This window comes from Aulonocara stuartgranti, assembly GCF_965226115.1.
Source record: "Aulonocara stuartgranti genome assembly, chromosome: 2".
NCBI lineage: Eukaryota > Metazoa > Chordata > Actinopteri > Cichliformes > Cichlidae > Aulonocara > Aulonocara stuartgranti.
The window spans coordinates 35,197,837-35,206,696 of record NC_138940.1 but is presented as its reverse complement, the minus strand read 5'-3'; the positions used below and the strand labels follow the sequence as shown (position 1 = coordinate 35,206,696).

The 8,860-nt window shown below is 39.6% G+C and overlaps 1 protein-coding gene across 1 annotated transcript in view; it reads left to right on the top strand.

Annotated features, from left to right (window-relative positions):
• Window positions 1–726: 726 nt before the first annotated feature.
• The window catches only part of mrpl11 (mitochondrial ribosomal protein L11), a 62,303-nt gene continuing 54,169 nt past the window's right edge, over window positions 727–8,860 (top strand). The window contains exon 1 of the mRNA XM_082555202.1: window positions 727–847. The gene's annotated coding sequence lies outside the window, so the exon portion shown is untranslated. The remainder of the gene's footprint in view (window positions 848–8,860) is intronic.

The following is an 8,860-nucleotide window of genomic DNA, read 5'->3' as shown; positions in this document are numbered from 1 at the left end:
GTGCCAATCCTGTTAGCTAAAAACACAAAACTGAGGCTACAATTCATCCAGACTCACTGAAATTGGACAAGAGAAGATTGGGGGGGAAAAAAACATGGACTGTCTCGATTTCTGCTGACATTTACTTGTTAGTACCAGAATTTGCCATTAACTGGCTGTAGTGGGGGATGTTTTCTTGACACACTTTGGGTTCCTTGGTACCATCTTCATTGCTTTGCAAACATCTTCTGATGGTTGTGTGCGGGAGGATAATGTGCTAAGGTACAAAGCCAAAATAATCTCAAACTGTTTTTTTTCTTCTTTTTTTAAAAACATGTACTCAAATGGCCTCCACAGTCAACAGATCTAAATCCAATAGAGCACCTTTGGGATATTGTGGAAGAGGAGATTCAAATCAAGAATGTACAGCCGACAAATCTGCAGCAGCTTTGTGATGCTATCATGTCATTATGGGAACAAAACAGTAATTTAAGTGAGTGAATGTGGCATAGTCATTGTGGCCAGGTGAGCTGCTTTGAGTTTTTTAGAGAAAGCTGGTATACAGGGACTCAAAATTTGATGTTTTGTTTGAATAATTGACTACATTTAAAAATTAAGTGTCAGTATCGATAACCACGTACCACCTAATGCTGGATGTGCAATAAATAAGGGAGATTGCGTTGACTTTGCTGAAGTGTCCTTGAGCAAAACAGTCTTTCCGGTTTCCCCAGCTGTTACAGCTCCTCCCGTCCAGCAGGTGGCAGTGCCGTGATGAGCAGGCGCAAACAGCCCGCGATGTTCAGTAATCCAAGATGTCTGCGCCCTGAAGGATGCTGCTGACGGCGTGAAGGTACATGACAAGGAACAGGTAAGATGACAGTGTGGCTTTTCCCGTTTCGTTTGGGTTCAACCCGGCGCCGTTTGACCTGCTAATGAGGTTTAAAGCAGAGACGATGTTTGATATGTGCCTGTAGCTTCGGCTGTCCGGTCAGTCTGTTGTCACAAAGTGCTGCTGCTGCTCTGCGTCACGCTCATTTCTGGCTTTTCGGGGTTACAGTTGCCCGTCATCGCGTTGTTTGATTTATTAAAATGATAGGATGGAGTCTAAAACCAATGCTTTGAAGCTCCCGCTAATATTAAAGCATCTGCTTGTTTAACAGCTGTGGACAGATCACCGGTCAAAAACTAGATCCTGTAAATCAATGGGAGCCACTTATATCCCGGTATCTGTATCAGCTGTCTTTTATTAAGTGGCAACACTACAAGATATCTAAAGATGTTAGCATATCCAAATGAAGGACCTTGGAAATATGAAGTTTCTTACTTTGAACTATGCGTAGAAAGTTTGGCAATTTTTTTCTTCTTCTTAGATTTCATTTCGTGTGTTTTAAGTGTTTTGGGTAGATGATGATTTTCTGGTGGCACAAACAGATTTTATCAATGGGGTGACACGTGGAAACCAGGGAGAGACAAATGGGGGGGGGGCAGTTTTGATACATTGTTGGCAATTTGTGAAAATTGGCAACCAAAAAGAGTCTGAAAATGGACTGAATGGCTGCAGTGGACATCGCCATTCTGCCTAATCACGTTTTTTACTTATGTCACCAGCCACATACATGCCCAAGGCGGAGCAGAAGAGAATTCATATGCATTTATGTGCCATAGAGACCAATTCCCTTCATGGTAGCATGAGTAGCATTAATGGTCCCTTCAATGCTACTCAAGGTCTGCACTTTGATATTTACAATATGAAGGATCATAGGCATGTTTTATCGTCTCTGAAGGGGTCCCCTTCTCCAAAAAAGGGAAAATGCTAAGCACAGAGACACAGCCAGAGGCATCTAGATAAAATATCATCATCTTCCTCCTCACCTCAAGCCTATTCTCCTGAACTGAAGTCATGGCTCTAACACACAAAAACCTGCATACTGCACATGCTTATTTATTCCTTATATTGTCAGCAGATTAGGCATGCAACCCCTCTGTCTCCAGCTGTGAGCTGGCTAAACAGAAATAAGAGCTGGTTATAAGCTAACATTATTCCAGCTAATGTTAGGCCTCCCTCTGATAAACAATTTGATTACTTTTTCACATCTTATGAGAGTTTATTCACCAAGTGTCCAAGTTTAACAGTGTTAGATCCAGCAGCCAACTAAGAGCTAACAGAGGCAAAAACCATGGTTCTTACTAGAGCAGGGCGATATGGCCAAAAATATTTATCACGATATATATTTGAAAATTTGCGATAACGATATAACCGACGATATAATTGATGCGAGACAAAATACAACTCCACAACATTACTAGCGCAAAAAGACAACCTTCCATTTATTTTCACTTAAACAAGAAGCTGGTTTTTATGTACATTAAAGCTTTATAAAAATGTAACAGTGCAAATGCAAATTCCTTGCTGAAAGTTTAACCAAAAGGCATTTTGCCTTTTGGTTAAACGGGAGGGATTATAAGGCGGGATTATAAGGCACATTAAGCGAAACAAAGCAGTCAGATAAATCAAACTTTATTAAACTCATTCTTCTTGCTTCCTCCACTTCTGTACCATTGATTCATTAATGTTGAATTCTCTGGCAGCTGCTCTATTCCCATGTTGTTGCAGTATATTAATGACTAACCTCGTATTGTGGATGGATTATCTCAGTTGTTCTCCTGACTGAAGTTTGGTCCGTTTACAGCATCCTGCCATGCGATTGCATTTGTTTCTAACCATGAGGAACCTTCACGTTAACTTTTATAAGTGGAAAAGTGTTAGTGTTCGTCCTCCAGCTTCACTGTTTATGTTATGCTAACATAGCTGTGTCGCTAGCGATCACGTAGCACATCATTATATACCAGCTAGCCCAACTTCAGTAACCCTACAAACGTCACTGCTGTTTAGTTTCCTGTCTCCATTTATGTTGGAAGTGATAGCAGAGCTGTACGTTTGATTTTTTTCAGAAATCTCTCAGTCAGAACATGCAATATCATGCTTAGGTAACTAGCGAAACTAGCGAGCTAACTTCCGCTAGCTTCCTGCTAACTTCTAACTCCGTTAAATGTAATAACTTTTGTTTTCATGGATGCCTGGAAGTTAAACTTCATAGTTACACCTGGTAAAGCAGCAATGCTGATCGTTTTATTAAAGATGAAAGAATTTAGACAGTTTTTAACTCTAAGTGATGCTGCAGTGTTGTTTGACCTGAATATACGGAGTTTAGGACCCAGATTACTCCCAGATTTAAGAGCATCTTAGTCCGACAAATACGACAATAACAACGGCCGCTTGCATGTTCTGCAAAAAAATGTGCTTTGTTGTGTATCTGACGGACAAACACCAAACCAGTTCCACATCACGGAAGTTGCACCATTTTTACAAACCAATTCTGGTTCATCTGTTTCACTCAACAATCGGCCATGTGCGTATGAAAACAAAGGCACTGCGCATGCGCGTTTTACTCATATTCTATCACGATATTTCATTTTCCTATCGTTGCCTAACATTATACCGGTATTACCGTGAACGGTATAATATGGCCCAGCCCTAGTTCTTACCTGCAGAAAAGTTCAGGAAGTTCCTGAACGACTCACATCAGTGTCGCTCTTATTAGACCGAAGTGAGCCTCACTGACTCATATCGTGCTCCTTTCACAAAGTTTTACAAGCTCATCTAGAGCAAAGACATGAACACATATTAACAGCTGAGGTAAACAGCAGGCTGGTAGCCTACACTCTGAAATAAATGGCAGATATTTTTGTTTGTCCTAGAGTGGCCACTATAGCTACAGTTATGCACTTGAATGGGGAGGGTTAAAAAAACAGCATTCATTGGCAGCAATCTACAATCTACCAACATATGTTGGTGAGATTATAAATACCAATTTTAATCTTACTGAAGTAAGAGGAAAAAAAAAAAAGAATAAAAATATACCTAAAGGAAAACATCCTTGTTTAATCGTCCACATTATATTACTCGATCATAATTATTGATTCATTAATGTGTCACTGTGTTGCAGCTGGAGTTTAATGTAATTAATTTTGACTTCTTCTGCCTGGTGGAGGATTTGTCTGAGGTGCAGAAGCATATTATGGCGAGGTTTGCTTTCGTTGCCATGCCGCTGTCTCTCATATCAAACAAGAAGATAGTCCTTCAGAGCGCTTTGGATGAATGTTTCGCAAATCTTTTCCTGCCAATGCCACCTTCAAATGTTCGTGCCCTTCAGCCCCCACAAAATATATCAGTTATTAACAGTAAAGAAGAACCCAAATTACATTTCTCCGAGGCAAAAGTTCACACAATAGCTTTCCCAAACTCAGTTATTTAATTTTCCCTACATAAATGATAAATCATAGATATTTAACTTAGTTTCACTCAGTGTTATTCCCCTAGAGTAGCTTAATGTGTCACCAGGGGAAACACTGCTGTAGAGAAACAGGAAACAAAGTACCCTGGCTGAAATTCATGCCACAGTTGTTGCTTACAGTGGATGCCCTCTTATTCATACACATGGGACTGAAGTTTGCATGTTACAACCCTTCATCAGGAGGGTCTGTCCTATTAAGTGTTATATTCACCCATAGGGCTGTTCGATATAACGATATCGGATGACGATTACGCTATCGTTTGTTTCGTGGTGTCGCAAAATAAACTGTTTATGGCAATATTTTTTTCACCGTTTTGATGGTCACTGTAGTGGCTATATTAATTTCTTAAAGTTCTCTCTTTCTTTTATATTTAATATAACCACACTACTGACGGACAAGCGCCTGTTTTTATGCGTTGTGGTTAGCAACAACGACGGTAACAGCATCGCGTGTCTGCTTGTTTATGTTCCACATAAACCTTTCACAATAAAGCTCAAGATCCTGTTGAGACTTTTCAAAATAAACTGAATCACGTGAAAAAGCAGATTATTTACGGATGAGAATTAAAAAAGAGCCGCCAGGTGCTAAAAAATAAACCTTAGACTCAAACGTTAGAACAGGCTTTTCCCCGCAGCACGCCGTGTAATAAATACTCACAAAGAAAACGGCGGCTGTTACAACTTATGTCTAAAAATGTATCGTTTCATGCATCTAAAACACTCGACTCCAGCTACATGACGCGCAGCTGGAAACATTTCCCGCAAGACGAGCTGCCCGAGATGCACAGAATTTACAGAAAATGTTACATTTTTGTGATTTTTATATCGTTATCGGACGATAGAATTCTTATATCGGGATATGAGATTTTGGTCATATCGCACAGCCCTATTCACCCACCTTAATTACGTGAACATCGAAGCCTGCTTGTTTCTTAATCATTTCTAACTGAGTCCGAGTTCATAGCCAGCTTTTGAAAAAAGAATGCACACATGAAGCTAAAAACAGATAATTACTACTTCGTTTCAGCAATTATTACAGCACAGTGCTGTGATTAACTCTTAGTGACTTCATAGTGCAGTGGTTTACACATTCACCCAACAGGCTGTGGTGACCTCTTGTGAATAAGGGAGCAGGTGAAAGTAGCTGTAATTAACTGTAAATTGCAACTGTGGTTGAAAAGCTAATAAATTATGTGACATTAAAAGCTGTGCTTATGTCCATCTTCACTACCTTCACTCACCTCCTGATATTTGGATGCATCATTCCAGATCATATCTTAACCTAAGAACTTCGATTCAGGTAATGATAAGATTATATTTCCTCTAACCCGCCTTGCATTAAAATTTAGTTGCTGTTACTGCAGCCCAGAATATTCAGGTCATGAAAAGCTTTTAAAGGCTTTTTGATCCATTGTATCAGAGGTTTGAATTGGCTCATCGCACTTCCAAGAGTCGTTCAGCCAGAGAGAGTTCCCCCCCCCCCCCCCCCCCCCCATCATCTGCCGTTTTATATTTTTCTTTTAGTAGTTTTTCATGCAGAACAATATAAGATTAAAAAGAATTTTCTCTGGCTGGGTTTAGTTTTTGTCTTTCCTCACCTGGTTGGAACCTGCTGATTGATATTAGAGTCGTACTGTTCTTCCTTTGTCCCTGAAAACTTAAAGGGATTCTCTTTAAATTGCAAAAAAAAGTGAAACTCAGCTATCTGCTGCTTGAGATTAAAGATTGTTTTAAGTAATAAACGACCGATATGTGGTGGGTATCAGCAGTAACTGCAGGTTTCTTGTAGGTATTCAGTCTCTGCTAATTCTGGTCTGTGTTTTTGAGGTCACTAAGCATCCACCTGCTTCTGCTGTTATATATTAATGATACTTCCTCAGTACTGTGACTGTGAGGTCCAGCTGCAACGGGAGCTCAGACCCAGAGGGGCAGATGGCTTCAGAGTTCAGACTGTTTACTGTCACATTCTGGCTGCTGTCACACTTGGCTTGCAGTTTCTGAAGAATGAATTTTATAATGTCAGAGCTGTGTGTATCCACATGACACCCGGAGATGGCTGAGATGCTTCTCCTGTGTGTAATCATCGAGATGTGTAGCTGTACTACTTCTCCTCCTCCTCCAGTATTACTTTTCCGCGTTGAGGCGTCCACAACACAGGGAAGTCTAATGAGGCCACACAAATCACAGATCCTGCCACTTAAACGTACAACATCCTGTTGTGAATTCGAAGATATTAGTTCTAGCTGAACATGCAGTCTAACTCTAGCATGCTTTTTAAGACACCAGTCGGTGGTTTTGATGTGTGTTGTGCTTTGATACCAGGAAAAAATGGCTGTGGTGTAGCCATAAAATATAAAACAAGCTCCCCGACTGCAAAATATATCAGAAAATAATGCGGAGTCTGTGCTGTTTTCACTTTTATTAATATATTTCTCAAGTACCCTCTCTGCTGCTGATTCGTCATTGTTGTTGTTTGTTACTTTTTCTAGATTTATTCCAAGTACAAGCAGTTTGTAACACATTCTGTCTTGCCAGTCGAAGATGATGGGGCGAGGGAAATGTAATTCAGAAGAGCCAGTAAAGAAAACTGCCTCCCTGGGATTTGATCACAGGCAAGCAGAGATAATACATGCAGAGTGTTGGAGGGCCGGGAGTCATCACTATTCAAGTACAAGGTCCCGGTTTAAACCTGAGCCACAGTGATTGGCATGTGCTGTTTTAGTAGTCGAGTTCCCTGATATTAAACACGATCATTAAAACAATGCAGATGAGAGCTGCTGCTCATTAACTGTCTCCTTTTTGCATGGTGGCTTCTTATGAGTTTGGCAGGAGATGTCACTCGCTATGTGGCTGTTTGACAAAACATGAGCATCTTATTAAATGAGATAGATTTGCTCCATTTAAGCCTCATGAGCATCTGTAGGGTAGGATGCTGTTGTTGGACTACATGGCATTGATGTTTCGGTCGATCTAAAGGTGATGGATGGACCTGAGTTTAGGCCTCTGAGCGGACCAGTCAAGTTCTTTCACACAAGACTGGGAAGCCATGTGACTTTCCTGGAGATATTATCTTACTGAAATGATAAGCCACCATATCAATGTAACATACATGTCAGAAAGTTGGGAAAAGGGCAATGAAACACTGGAAAAGCTGTGTAATGCCTAATAAAATGTATACTTGGTTCCATTTTTTTTAACAGCCAAATTAGTTAATTAGTAACATGACTGGCTACAAAAAAGATCATCCCAGATCCCACAGATATAGATTATTCAAAAAGTAAAAGATGAGTAAGGTTTCACCACTTTATGAAAAGGTGTATGTGTGCAAAAGATTAACATAAAAACCTGTAAATGTAAAACAGAAAATCAGCTCTTCAAATGTCTCCCACATGACCATCTAAGATTAGCCTGATGAAAAAATTCTCAGGGAAAGATACACCTCTTAATAGGATAAATACAGAATATCAGGCCCCCATTGTTATTATTTTAGTGGTAAAAGATATTTCAATAGAAATGAAAATGAGAGAGAACCTCTTCAAAAATTTTGGATATAATATTAACAGACTTGCTATTTCTAAAAATGTTCATTTGAATTTGGTACACAGTGATACCCGGGGAACTTCACACTGAAGCTGGATGAAAATGTGTTCTTCTCCATATTCATGCTTTAATATCTGAAAGCATTCACCTGATTTAAATTCTATTTTTTTTTAAATGCCACGTGGTTTGCTGTGAATGAAACAGCAGTCCCCTACATGGAGAATTGTGATTTCTACAGGCCTCCAAATCTGTGGTCATAGATCAGACATCTGTAAATTCGGGGATCCATTATTGTATGCTAACTTGTTCAGGGCTCGCAAAATTTCAAAATCCCTGGTAGCCCTTCGGGCAGGGACTCTTCAGTTTTTGGTAGCCCAAAATAAATTTAAGTAGCCCGAATAAAAAAAGAGAGCAATTTTTTGATTGATGTTTTGTTTCCTGTTTTGTTTCCGTATAATATTGTAACGGAAACAAAACATTAATCAAAAAATTGTTGAAACACAAATTACAACATTGTATAAAAATTACAATCATCAACTCAAATACTTGGTTCTAATTGAAAACAGCAATTTCTATGAACTTGTAAGAACTGTGTAGGACATGAATCAGTCTGTGTCAGATCCTGAATTTGAAATTTCCACTGAAGTCACGGGTAAGAGGCAAGTGGAACCAAGATCGAGGCCATTTGCTTTTTGAAGTTTGCAAAGACTGCTAAATTGTGCCAGTGGTAGTTCACTCTTTGCAACATAGTACGCTGTTCTAAACTGATTTTCAGGTTTATTTTTAGTATGTTATTTGCAATTGGTATTTGTTCTGGGAAAGATATTGCAGACTGAGCAATGCATTTCTTGCATTTCTCATGGGTTCTAATGGGGGCCTTTCTTAAAATTACTGGTCCCAGTAACAAAGGCGCTTGTCGACTCAGAAATCGAGGGAAAACCAACAACACACCCGGCAGAACATTATGTTATTTACACGGGTGCACA